Here is a 15,144-nt window from a genome sequence, read left to right as displayed (position 1 = left end):
CATTCATTCTCAGGAACAAGAAAGTACTGATCCTGTCTCCTCAAATTTTGTGTCCTGAGCCTCTCCTGCTTCACCATCACTCCAGTTCCTAGGGAAGAATAGACAGCATATGGAAAATCGTTTATGAGGCGGAGTCAAAGAAAGGAATGTTAAGCTAGTGGGGAGAAATATGCAGGTAAATGATCAAACAAAGATTATGTTTAAAGTTTCTAAGTTTGGACTCCTCAATCAAAAGGTTGCAGGTACCATAGTGCCAGATCTCTGTGGGCTTTGAAGCTAGAATTCATGGCACTGCAATAGAGAAGATGCTAATCAAAGCCAATCAAAGCAGATGGTTAATTTCAGAAAATTTGAGCAAATGATGTATCAGTAGATGGCCATCAGATACATGGGAACAAGGTGACTGGTAGTCCAGGAAGAGTCATATATGGAGGCCACTTTCCAGAGTTTTGGCTCTAGAAATGAAAACTTTAGAACAAGGCAGGGGCTGGACTTAAAGGTAGAGGTACAAACTTGAACCAGGAGGTCTAAACTAGGGAAATCAGCACAAAAAGTGGCTACCAGTGAGGCCTTGGTCTTGATGGAGTTGCTTAAGTGTTAGAACCAGGGAATCTAAATTATTCCCAAATAATAAACAAACTAGAGTAAGAGATAGGGCAGGGTTGAGATTTCAGTCAGCCTATCTTAGCTGACTGCAAAGAGGGTCTTAAGAATAGTGAACTGTGGTAGGAAGCATAGTGGCTTCCAAAAATGATCCTCTACTAATTTCTGGAGCATGCCAATAGATTTGGTTACATGAAAAGGGGGCTAAAATTATCGTAGCAGACGCAATTAAGGTTTCTAGCCAGCAGACCTTCTATTACCGAGATTATCCTGGATTAATCAGAATGAGGCTAAAGTAATCACAAGTGTACTAAAACGTAGAAGAGAAAGGCAGAAAAGTAAATATTAGCAGGATGCGATTTGAGAAAAACTAAATTGGTTACTGCTGGCTTTGAAGACAGAAGGAAAGACAAACGCCTAGAATGTGAGCAGCCACCTGAATCTGAAAAGGGCAAGAAAACGGAACTAAACGCAGCACAAAGGACACCTTCATTTTATGTAGCCCAGTGAGATCCATTTCAGACTTCTGAATTCCACAACTGTAAAGTAAGAACTTCCTGTGGTTCTAAGCCACTGAGTTTGTATTAATTTGGTACAGCAGCAATAGAAAACACACACATAAACTAAGTAATACCTCACGATTGGTGCAAAGATAGTGGGGTCCTTACGCTCTTGCCACCAGCACACATATTTTTGGTGTCAAGACAGGTTGGTAAAGTACAAAAAGACAACATGGACACAATTAATAAAGGGCAAAATTTAAGAGACAGATTAAGAGATTAGAAATTTAAGAAGGCTGGTTTCTTTAAGAAAGCTCGACTTCAGCTATAACTCAGAGAACTGGTTAATTTTGGATGGAGAGAGAGAAAAAGAACATTTCAATTGAGAGGACCTTTATGGCAAGAGCAAAAAGCTGGGAATTGAGTGTGCAGATGGCCGTGAGAACACACAGATCTGGGAAGGAACATGTGAAGAATGATAATACAGATAATTACTATGTATTGTGTGGGAGGCACTGTCCCTTCATTCATCAAATTGGCACACATTGAATGCCCATTAAATGCCAGGCACCACTTAGATGGTGGAGGTAAAGTGGCCACAGATAGTAGATGGCTTCAATATGTTAGTGGTTTTCACTTAAAAACAACGTGAATAAAATAATGAAAACTGCCATTTGTAAAGCAGCTCTTTTGTATTTTGCATTGTGCTAAGTGGACATTTTCTCTAGTTCTTAAGGCAATTCTTCAGGATTGGTATTATCACAATTTTGCAGATGGAGATGGTAATGCTCAGAGACCTTGAGCCATTGTCCAAGGATACCCAGCAGGTTAAATGTCAGCCCTGAAATCAAAGTCACATTTGTGTTTGAAGAGAAACAAAGATACTCTAGAGACAATTTCACATACATTCTCGAATCTCAAGCTGGAATAATGAAAAATCATTTGTTCTAACTATAAATATATCATTATCAGATGTTATTGCAACTCACAGACAGATGGACCATATCCCTATAACCAAGGCCAACATTTACATTCTTTAATAGTTCCATGAAAGTAAAAAAGAAATAGGTCAGATATAAAGTCTGCATAGGTAGAAGATGCAGTGATGGAGCAACCCAGATCTGGGAGCAAATGGCCTGATCTTGTCATTAGAATTTCCACCTTGGGGATAAAGCCTCTGTCGTCTTCTATTCCACAGCATGACCAGCTCACGGTAATTTGAAAAAAAATAAAGATTAAAAAAAGGTTTATTTTAGTTTTCAGAGTTGTTTAAATTTAGAAATTGCCACAGCATTTCAAGCAATCAGAAAAACAAAAATATGTTTTTCTTACTTGTATATATTGAGACATATAGTGAATGTTTTAACAATATTCTTTTTTTCTCAGGGGTCATAGAAGATGGATCTTCCATAAAACTTTTAATGATAGTGGCAGGAGTCAGACATTCCTAGGCAAACAGGGGCGGGTCCCTGGCGAAACTTGACCTTTTAGCCAAAAACAGCCTGAAAATCAGGCTGCTGGACCACAGTGAGAACTTCTCTGTTTGCCTGCTCTTTCCTGATTTGTTCTTTCTGAATAATGCTTTTTAATCTATTGAATGCTATCTTTTCCAAGGCTACCTACAGCCTGCACTTCCCCCATTCTGAGCCTGTAAAAAGCCAGGACTCAGCCATACAGGAGGACTACCTGTCTTTGGGTAGGGGTTCCCACTTTGGATGCCCTCTCTCTACTGAGAGCTGTTTACATTGCTCAATAAAACTCTTTTCTGCCTTGTTTACTCTTTGGTTGTACATGTAACCCCATTCTTCTTGGAAATTGGACAGGAACCCAGGACCCTCCAACAGCATGTGCCAAAGAAGCCGCTGTAACACTGTAGTCTTCTTGCCCTCTGCTGGTGCTAGGAAGCTGCCCCAGGGGACAGGAAGTGGCAGCAGGGCTGGACCAGCTCAGGAGCTGCAGGTCAAAGCAGGGCAACAAGACCTAATGAGCTGGGACACTTCCCCATTTGCTGAAGCATGTAGAGTGGAAATGAACAAACTGTAACACTAATGAGCGATGACCCTTCTGGGACCCAAAGCTCAGGACTCCCACAGTTAGAGCTGTAACATGCTATAGCCCCCCTTTGGGGATCCACAGTCTTTGGCTTCTCTGGGTATTTTGGCACCACCGTGTTCCCCTCATTTAGATGCCAGTGCCCAAGGCAGAAGCCCCTGGCAATACACCTGGTCCAGCCACAGCCTTTCATGGAGCCAGCACCTGTGCCAGTGCCTGAAGCTACTCACCTCACTGCAGCAGCTGGCATACCTGGCTTGCCCTCAGTGGGCATGAGATCCAGGCTGGTACTGTGAGCTGAGCACAGCCTGCTGGATCAAGTGGGCAGAAGTCTCCAGCTGCTTTTTGGCAAAGCAGCACCAAAAATGTTGTGGCAATAACAAAAACTTTGTAATAATATATTCTGATAATATATGATCAGTTTAATTGACACACACACACACATAATATATTCTGATAATATATGATCAGTTTAATTGACACATACACACACACACACACACACATATATATATATGTTGGATTAACATATAGTTCTTATTCTTTATTTTAATTTTGATTGACAAGTATGCTTATACCATAAGGATGTAAAAACCTATTAACAATATCAACAATTTTCTGCTTGAGGTTTTGAACAACTTTGCAGTTTTTATAATGCCCTGTCAATAGTTTAATTGGAAGGTTCCTTTGTGAAAATCTGATCTATATATGGTATATTCAGGAGATTATTTTTTTTCTCTTCAGTAAACTCGAATTTGAAGAAAGAAAGCATTTTTTAAAATCACATTTGTCTCTAGTTTCATAACTTAGTGTTATACTTTTCTTTCAGTACAGAATGCCAAAGCAGGTGTTGAAAATGAAAAGGAAAACCAATAATTTTGACTTTGGAGACTATTATGGTGCAAATTAAATGCATTTATTGAATAATACATTTTTATATCTGCTGTGAGTTGCCGTGAAACAGAGAGTTATTTCTTTAAATGCAGAAGCTTAGGGAAGAAAATACCAATGGGGATGAAGCTCTCTGTGTGGTTAATCACGGAGTTCCACTCCCCAGCACACATGCACAGTCCCTCCCATAAGATGCTTTATAGTTACAGTCTACTCCTTGGGCCAGCTCTTGACATAGAATGGAGTCACCATAGGAAATTCCATTCTTACATTCTCTCGTATGAAGTTCCTTGAACTCACTCTGGCTACTTGCTTATTAAATTACCTTCTCAATCAGTCACTGGCAGCCCTGGATATGTTTGATCATAGAGTGAGGAGCTGGTTTATCTGTACCATGCAGAGCTAGTTTGGTCTCAGAAAGTAAAATATCTTTTTTTTAATTTTTTTTTAAATCAACATGGTATATTTTTTTTATCAGACCATTAACTTTTCAGCGTGATTTCTTTTCAGGTAAACATAAAATTTGAAATAGGAGACTACAGCTTCACCTTCAGTGCTGCTATTAATGCTTCACCTTCAGTGCTGCTATTAATTTCTAAAACGAATCAAAATTAAATCAAATTTAAAATCAAAGCACTAACATGGAGGTCTCAGTGTTTTTTATTGAGTGAGAATTTGAATGTGTCACAAATGATAGGAAAGCGATTCCATTAAAAATACCTGATTTCCAAATGACATTTAAGGAAAAAGAAGATGGAGATAAAAACAAATAAAATTGAATAGGGAAGATAGTTTTGCAGATTATAAATGATGTATCTATTAGTGGAGTCATAAAACAAGAAAATAAGGTAATTGGACTGACGGCAGGCAGGGAAAATTATGTAAATGGTGAGAGCCTTGTTAAAATAATCAAGACAGAGAGATTCACTGATTTAAAAGGTAGCAGCTTTTGAATTACTTGTATAATTAGAGCTTTTCTTTTGTAAGCTACAAAACAGTCATTGTCACTTGAAAGAAATTAAGATGAGTTCACAGTATCAAAATCAATTGAAATTTTTATTTATAAACACATAAATTTATAAATTTTTTTATTTATAACATATTTTAAATATATGGTTTACATAGCAATGTTTTAGGTAGGAATAGTTTTATAGAAGAAAAATACCTTAAAAATACACCCTAGAAATCCTCAGAAAACATAAAGTCATACAACTTCTTCTAACCCCTACCTCCCTGGACACCATGTTTTATGAAGTTCTGAAAAGAAATGATAGAGCATAGGTGAAATTCACTACTCTCAACTACGAAAATGTTGCTGACAGCTGAGGTCTCCCATTTATGGCTGGAGATTTGCGTCAATCAATATGAGCCTGTTGCTAAGGATGTGCTAGTTTTAATAAGTATGCTAGGGAACTATGTCCTGGTCTGGAAAAAAAGTTCTGGTCTCAAGGAGAGTAAAACACATATGGGATTATACGAAACTTAAAAATAAAAGGCAAAAGTAATTTATCTCACTTTTATGTACCTGAAAGCATATATACGTACATTGCCACAACCACACATTTTAAATATGAAACAAAGTAAGCTCCAAGTTTCTAGTGAGAATAATGAGTCTATTTTCATTTTGGGAAAATTAACTGCATTTATGCATGATGTAACATGAACACCCTCTTCTAAAGAACTTACTTATGTTAATGATGTTCACACGTTTCAGCACATTTCAATATTCCCTTCAGTTATAAGCTACTAAAATTCTGTCTTTGATCTTACTGGGACCTCATTTTTAGAGAATAAACTAATTTGCATGCATAATCTCTGCATGGGGATAATAGCAACACCTCTACAGACAGGTACTACAGTCACCTCTCTAGGTGTTGGTTCTGCATTGGTAGATTCAACCCCCTGCAGTTTTGGGAGCAAAAAAAAAAAAAAATGGAATGGTTGCCTCTGTTGTGAACATGTAAGGACCTTTTGTTCTTTTAGCTATTTCCTAATCAATACAGTAATGTTCCCTAACAGTATAAGAACTATTATATAACATTTACATTGTATTAGGTATTTTACCTAATCTAGAGATGATTTAAAGTATCTGGGAGGATATGTGTAAGTTATATTCAAATACTATGTGATTTTACATAAGAGACTTCAGCATCTGTGAATTTCAGTAACCACAGGGATCCTGAAACAAATTTACTCCCCAGATACCACGGGATGATTGCGTTATTACTGATCCCCCCCAAAAAAACACCACAGCTAAGAGACGTTGTATAACATGCTTGAGCTTCCAAAGCTATTTCCTGAAGGAGCTTGACTTTGAGCCATACTTTTAGCCACTGCATTGTACTTACTTCTCCAGTAGTTTTTCAAACAAAATATTAAATATAATCTTAAATTATGCAAGAGGTTGGCTGTTTAACCTTGTTACTTTATTTTTTCACTTACTTTATCTTCACCTACTCATCATGGACATGATTTATTGAAAGATACAATATATTTTGTTAGTCGCTCTATCTTGAAAACAGAGCATTTGGGTGTTCTTTCCAAATTAATGGGTAACAGCTCAGATGTTTTATTCTGTAGATACAGACTTTCTGGTTATAGCCACAACCTTAGTTATGCTTCTGTTTTACTCTGTTGAGTCAATTATTATAGCTGAATAAATTGGTCCTCATCTAGGCAAAATTCTCAATTTATGATGCATTTTATTCCAAGAGTACTTCTTGAAGTGAGAAGACACATGCACAGGTTGTTAAGGGTAATCAATTTTTAAAACATTGAACGCATATATTTTATAGAGTTTAATACATTACACAAAAATTGTGATAATGTGAAATATAATCATCACTCTCTATGTTTCAGAATTTTTATTGAAATTGGAAGGTGATAGGGTGATATCAAAAGAGAATGTCAAAATATTCTCTTTTCTAAGTGTTGGCTCATAAAAATGTAGAAGTTGTTAAAGTCACAATGTCTAAAGATGTAATGGAAACCTCATGAGTGTATCACTTTGAAACCTAACTTAAAGTAGTGCTTTTTAAAACTTGTCTCCATTCATTTAAAAATAAACTTTCCTTTAATCTTAAAATTAATATTTGAAACAACCAGAAACTCATAAGGAGATCAACATTAATAATCAAGTAAATAAATGGTAAATGAGTATGCAAATCATAGAAGATAAAACTGAATGATATAATTAAAAAGAATATTCAATCTTACTTGTAAGCATAGAGATGCAAATTATAACATTATTACTTTGACTTTGAAAACTGACATTGATAACACTCAATGCTGGTGAATATGCTGTAAGGTGGGACTCAAAGTGTAGCAGGTGTGTACATAAATGCCTATAATCGTCTGGAAATTAACTAAATGCTATGTATTATTGACTTCTAAAAACCTTATGATTTTTGTTTCACTATTTATTCATAGGAAGGCATTCCAAGAAAACACCTAGGTACACAAAACTGCCTATAAAAGCTAAATAAAATTCCTTAAATGGCAAAAAATTTTTTAAATGAAAAAGCTTAGTTCCAGGAAACAAAGATGGAATTAAATGGGTTATGTTACTATCATGGAATAGAGTATGATATAGCTGTTCAGGAATAAATATACGCTACTTTTAAAATTAAATGTTTTATGCATATATTTATGTATATGTATGCATGTATATATACCCATATATAAATACAAATGTGTATTTGTATTTGTAAACCTTTACTCTTTAACCATAAAGTTGCTTTTTGGTTAATTACATTTTCTTTTCTCTTTCACACTGACATTTTTAGCAGTTGCAGTTAAAAAAAAAAAAAACAAAAAAAACCTCCGTTAACAAATATTTCAAAAGCATACCATTTTTCTCTCAACTTCTCAGTCTACAAAGTAGTTTTTGCTTATCAAATATTAATAAAGGATTGGTCAATGTCCTCTCTTTTTAAAAAATTTATAGGTTCTGTTTAATCTATGCTTTTTTGGTCTCAGCATATACTCAGTTATGAAAAATGTCATTTTATCAATTCAGAGTGTGTCTCAGTTAAGTGCTTTAATTTTTTAAGAGGACAATAACTTTATCTACTATCAAATTGATTGTCAAAACACATGGCTGTTTGCCTAATGAGCATTAAAGCCTACATGACCCTCATATTTTTCTCCTAGAAAAATTTTTTTTAAATTTTCTACTGCTTATTTTGTATAAAAAATATTTTTGAAAAAATTCAGAAATGATTGTCTGAGAGTCATGTTGTCTAACATTTCTTTATATCAATTATTTTTCAAATACTTTTATGGGAGCAGAGGCATTTCCTAAATTTTACACAGATAACCCAAGTGATCTCTGCTCTTATTGTTTCCTATGGAATCAACTCCATGCCCCCTCTTCCTGAAGGGAGACTATCACCCTCTTCCAAGAATCTCGTGGAATCCTCATTCCATATGAAAACTACTGCTCTGGATAGTTTAATTTATTAAATATACTAGTTTCATTCAGACCGCATATGGGCCAAATTTCAAGTAAGTTACTCTTGTCGTATTGCCTGTGTTATATTCACCATTAGAAACAACATCACCAAATGTCTTACACATCTAGCATGGACATATTTCAGGTCAGAGAATTCTAACTAAGGACTCATAAGGGAAATTCCTCTCAGGTCTAAGTGTCAGGAAAATTTTAGCTTTCCCTGAACAGATGGTTTGTTCTAAAGACACTGAAAATCAGGTAACAGTTTTCCTCTTTGCCTTGACTGAAGGAAGTCTTAGAACTATGAGCAGCTATATAGGATGCCATAGTGAGAATTCCTCTGAGTTAATAATAACAACTCTGACTTTATTATAGTCCCATACATATATTTTTTCCTCATCTCCAATCTTTAATATTTTTGAGAATATTTTAAGTGTCAGTGAAAACCAGAAATAAAGCTCTTTATCTTTTAAAAGATCTTAATCTTTTAAAAATGTGTGCATGTATATATATGTAAATGTACTTAGACTATCCTCAGAAAAAGTTAAGATTAGCTTTGTTGTAAATGTTCTTGTGAATGTACTTGCTAGCCTTCATTTATTCATCCATTCACTTGTTCAGAAAATCTTTATAGTTTACCTAGACAAGCCTATCTCTTAGTGGGAATGGTATTGCAACAGTGTACCAGACTTAATCTCACAGATTCAAGGGAGCTCATTTTCTACAGTGGCAAATATTACAGCAGACTATATTTTACCAAAAGCCCACAGCCTTTCAATAGTTCTCTTTAATAAATTTTAAGAAACTCAATAAATTAATGTCAAAAGCAAATCTATTTAATTCAAATAAGTAATTAATTAAAAAATGAGGCCAACATTTCAAATAAATTTAGCTCATATGCATTCTCCTTGATCTTCTTTTTAACACACTGTGTTATTTCATTTTTCTTAATATATTTTGTTTAAAACTATTCAGTGCAATGTATCTTAATCAAAATTAAGCTTCATGGAATACTGCAGTGTCTATTGAAAGAAATGGAAGATTTATTTCTCATTAAGCCACTTGTGTGTACATTGTCTGATTGGATCAGAATACCAATATCAATATCGATAAACCATAGCAATGAGTTTGTTCGTTCATGATGCTATTAACATCTTTAGAAGCAATTATAAACGATTTATTGTCACTTTCAACTGACTTTTAAACTAAATGAAAAAATGATTAATATATTTTTTTTAATTTTAGAGGATTTTTTTCACAATTAATTTCCAAATTTTGTCTTCAGTTCTGCTTATCATTCTGCAATTTTACATTCAAGAGAAAAATAATGAGTTTAGATTTCACGTAATGATGACTTTATAGTATATAAGTTGAAAAACAAGATCATGAATTAAATCATGTAGATTTTAAAATTAACACCTACTTCAAAACATTTTTCTTCTTTAAAACATAATTATCAATTCTATAAAATCCATATTTTATAACTGAAATGGAAAGGGAATGTATATTATTAGTAAAAAAAAGTGTCCTCTAAAATTAATTTCAACATAAATTTACATGCTAATTGTCTTCTAAGAATTTCTGTAAAGAAGAAAAATGAGGAGCAAAATAATCAATGAAATAATGTTTTTCTATTCAGACATCAAGAATATACTATATTCCCTCTCAAAAAGTGTGTACATTTTTTTCTCATAAGAAAATAATTTTGCAAACTGTAATCTCTTCAAAAGGTAGTGGAATGGGGTAAAACTCAGGAACCACTACTGCTTAGTAATATTTGTATAATCATTTAAATTAGATGTATTTGACTTCCCTTCAATCAATTCTTTCATACATTTATAAAAGTTATAATTGTCTTTTATAGTGCTATTGGAATGAGCTGCCATCTCATTAAATGGATCCAGGGGGCCTAAGATGTACTACTTGTCAACAGAATCATTATTGAGATTCTAATTATTGATATGAATTGCATCAAAATCTAAGCATATGGCTTGACGTTATTGATTTCTAATAGCAAAGTAATAAAAATGACTGAATGTCTGTTAGAGGATTTAACAAATCAAAAAACTCATAAAACTATGTGCATGCAAATTTACATAGCAGAATTAAAAAAAACGCTTTGTGAAATATGCCCTTACCATGATTTGTTGGAATGAAATACTGCTATGGATGCCATAGTCAGGAATGAACAGAAACCATTGAAAATGGTAAGAATATAGTAATTACAATAAAAATGACCATTCACATGTTTTCTCATTTGTTTCTAATAAAGGAGAGTGTGATTTGTACAAATAAATCATATAAGTTCTGTTTAGGCATTCATTGAAAATAGAAATTTGATTGTTATCAGACTTCATAAATTAAGGACAATATTGAAATTAATTTTCTTAATGATGTCTACCCAGTTCATCTGTTATATATCACATGCCAATTCAAAAAGTGCTGGATTCAACATAAATCAACAGCTAGTATACCTCAAAGAAACAAAGTTTCTTGGCATTGTTTGACAGTCCATATTCAAGAGCACTGAACAATGGATTATTGTGCATATAGAAAGATATCTTGTGGATTGTCTGGAATGTTACAGTTAACCTTGTTGTTTTCAATATCGTGACCATAAATGTAACAGAATATTAATAAAATTTATCTATTACTCAAAATGGATAACATGTATTATAGAGTGTTAAAAAAAAGATACTTACCCAGAGTAATGATTAAACTAACAAAATGCAGTTTAATGAAATGTGAATAATAGCTACCATTTATTGATCTATTATTATATTCAAGGCTTTATGCTAAGCCTTTTAAATATATTATCCCATTTAATCTTTATAACAACTATACAGAGTAGTTGTTAAAGTCCACACTTAATAAATGAGAAAAACGCTCAGCATTTTCAACAACTTGCCCAAGTTTAGACAGGTACAAAGCCAGGGTTCAAAGCCATATTTGGACACTAAGCCAATAATCTTATTCTCTGTGTTGCATTGCTTCTTATATAAATTTTGGAAATCTAAATCTCAATTCAGAAAAGGAGAGAACAGGCTTACACAAGCAAACAATAAAAAGACTTTATTTTAAAGTAAGGTCAATATGTAAGTATCATACCTTTGCTAAAAACACTTAAACGTATCCTGAGCTTCAATTATAAAAGGAGTGTCCAGAGCAAAGAACGCAATAGTCCTAAATTGATTACTTCAATGTTCACTGCCCAGACTCCCGTATTAAATTCTGTGAGCTGCACTTCCAGAGGAACATTAACAAACAGAAGAGCTACCATAAAACAAGGGTAATAAGAATGTAATAACCGCTGTTAATTATTCTAGTCACTTTCTATTTCACACATGCTGTGTGCCTGGTGCTATTTTATACTTTATACAATTTTCTCCCTTAATCCTCACAATATTCCTGAAAGCTGGGTATGATTTTTCTGATTTTGCAAGAAAGAAAACCAGAGCTCAGAAAGATTAAGTAACTCTCCTGACACCACAAAGCTAATATATAGCAAAGCCAGAAAAGAAACTCGGTTTATCTAACAACAAAGCCAGGACACCCCCTATGATACTACCTTGCAATGTTAAAAGGAATTGAGGAAGTTTAGTCCTAAGGAATACAAATATTGGAAGGATTAGGCTTATATTAGACAGCTCTAAAGTGCCATACTAGAAACAATTGGAAGGATGTTAAAGAAGAAGTATTTTCCTGCAATAAGGATTTTCTACGAGCCATGCCAGTTGGAATACACAATTTCAAGTTGTACCAAGGTCACTTGATACTACTTTTTTCCATGTGGGCCCATTCTTGACTCTAGGAGTTTTTTCTTGTGGTTCTCTTAGCCTAATGTGCTCTTGTCTTATATCTTTTCTCTGAGGAGGTGGCATTTGAGCTGAACCTTAGTGATATGGGGCATCTACTTTGATTATTCTTGGAAAAGTAACCTCAGCGTCGTTATTATATTGCCTCTGCTTATCTATTATTAACTTGTCTTTTACTCCTAGAATAACCTTTCCAAGAGTAGAGCTGTGTAAAGCACAGAGTAGGCAACCAGTGAATATTTGTTGAATACTGAATAAATGTTGACGTTATTCATGCCTTAGGTAGAGTATTATGAGATCAAGTTGTCATTCATTCTAAGATCTATGACTCTCCTTCAGGCTAACAAAAATAAAGGCAGCAAATAGGAGACCCTGTGTATGAGGACTATATTGTGTACTCCAAACAACTTAAAACTTTACACTTTGCAGTCCTAAATAATGCTTAAGAGCACACGTGTACAAATGTACAATCACCACGTTGTGAAATTTATTTTTAAAACATTGAAGAATTGTTCAAATTAGTAAGAAAGTCTTTAAATTAATTGTTAATTGAATTCTACACAAAACTTTCAAAATCTGCATGCTATGCTCATTGCGTAAGAGCATATAGAAACCACATGACAATAAGATGCTATTCTGAATGCACCTCTACAACAGAAATGACAAATGTGCTTAAGTACCATAATATTTTCTCAATGCATCCGAACTGTTTAGGATAAAGCTAAATGCGTCACAGGTATTAGCTCTAATCTTCAAAACACACCTATAATATAGCATTTCTGACAAAGTAATAATTCTCTCATTTTGCAGACAAGTGAAATGTAATGGACTTAAGAAATTTGCCAGAAGTTACACAGTTTAAAAGTGATGAAGTTCTGCTTAAACTTTAGGTCAGCCTGACCCCACAGTCTTAATATTGAATTATAACTATGTCATCATACAATTTAATCCATAATATCAATAAAACAAAAGGTAACATATCCAATGTCTCCCAGAGTAGAAAGGTAAAACTGGATGATGTCATTCCTTTTTTTCCAGCATTTGAGATTTATAAATGAAGAAGTCACTTTGGAGGTAAATTTGAGCCACCTATTTCTTTTTTAGGCTCTAAGAAACACTTTAGAAAACTATTATAAGAAAAATGGAACAAACATCCGCTTTTTGTGGTGACCAAGTGATACGTCTCATGGTAACTCATCTTCCTCTCCTCAAAAGTACTAGAATGTTTCAGAGGCTGCTCTGTAGAAGAGGAAGCATCTTAAGCTCTGAGGTTGCAGGGGACAGATCTAGGATCAATGGATAAATTACTGGGAAAGATACCTTGACTTAATATGAAAAACACATTTTTACTAAGTTGGAAAATAAGCTTCCTTGAGAGTTCTGGCTGCCTCATTAATGAAGAAGCACTTCTAGAGACAAGAAAACTATTGATTGTTAAAGTTACAGAAAAGAGGACAGCTAACCTTTTCTGTGATGGTTCAAATGGTAAATATTTGAGGCTTTGCTGGGTGTACAGTCTCTGCCGTAGTTACTACTAAAGTCTGCTCTTGCAGTGAAGAGCAGCCCTAGAGAATAAAACAGTGAATGAGTAGGGCTGTGTTCAGGAAAACTTTATTTACACAAATAAGCTAAAGCCATATTCGGCCTGTGGAATGAAAATTACCAACTCCTGATATAAGATGTACTAATCAGAATATGCCCACTGCTGTTGCAAGACCTAGAGATTTCAGTGACCTAATATGAGGAATGGCAAACTGCTATAGCACTCACAGGCCAATCTGTCCCATGGCCCGCTTTTGTATGACTCTCAAGCAAAGAATCATTTTTTTACATTTTTACGAAGGAGAAAAGAAGGAGGAGAGCAAATGGAGGAGGGAAAGAAGGATGAGAAGAAGGAGAACGAGAAGAAATAGAAGCTGTAGTGTACAAAACTTAAAATATCTACATAGTGGACCTTTCATCAAAAGTGTGCTAACCTAAAGAGATGTGCCTTGTTAGAAAGCTTTATTCTAAGCAGATGTAAGAATTCAGATGCTTCATATTTTGTAATGCTGAAATATTTAACAGGGGGACAAGAAGTTTCCTGTGGTGTGAAGAAAAAGCATGAGGATTACACAGAGGATACATCAGTGTATTATTAAAAACTGATACTCAGGCCAGGCATGGTGTCTCGTGCCTGTAATCCCAGCACTTTGGGAAGCTGAGTATGGTAGATCACTTGAGATCAGGAGTTCGGGACCATCCTGGCCAAAATGGTGAACTCTCGTCTCTACTAAAAATGCAAAAAAAATTAGCCAGGAGTGGTGGCATGTGCCTGTAGTCCCAGCTACTCAGGAGGCTGAGGTGGGAGAGGTGCTTGAATTTGGGAGTTGGAGGTTGCAGTGAGTCAAGACTGTGTCATTGCGCTCCAGCCTGGGTGACAGAGCAAGCAAGACTCCATCTCAAAAAATAAAATGATAGCAATTTTGCTTACATTTCATTAGCTTGAGTTGATCATATGTCTCTGCTTAGGTATAAGAGAATCGAAAAATATAATGATGCTGGGTGATAGCTTTCTCCCAGTATCTACTTTATGCTATGGATAAAGAGCATGAATCTTTCACAGAATTTAGTTGCCTATTGCCTTCACCACATAGAGATAATATGCAGATTAGGCTGAGGCTTGAAGTGAATATACCTCGAAATTTTCAATTCTGAGATGTGATTTTTCTATGTTACTACAATCCCCAAAGTTATAGAAATATATGGATTTATCACTCCTAATCCAAAAATCCAAAGTGCCCCAAAATCTGAAACATCTTGAGGTCTGACATGATATCACAAGTGGAAA

The sequence above is a fragment of the Saimiri boliviensis genome, chromosome 5, assembly GCF_048565385.1.
Source record: "Saimiri boliviensis isolate mSaiBol1 chromosome 5, mSaiBol1.pri, whole genome shotgun sequence".
NCBI classification, from domain to species: Eukaryota; Metazoa; Chordata; class Mammalia; order Primates; family Cebidae; genus Saimiri; species Saimiri boliviensis.
The sequence above is the reverse complement of the archived record's forward strand: the minus strand, read 5'-3'. Positions refer to the sequence as shown.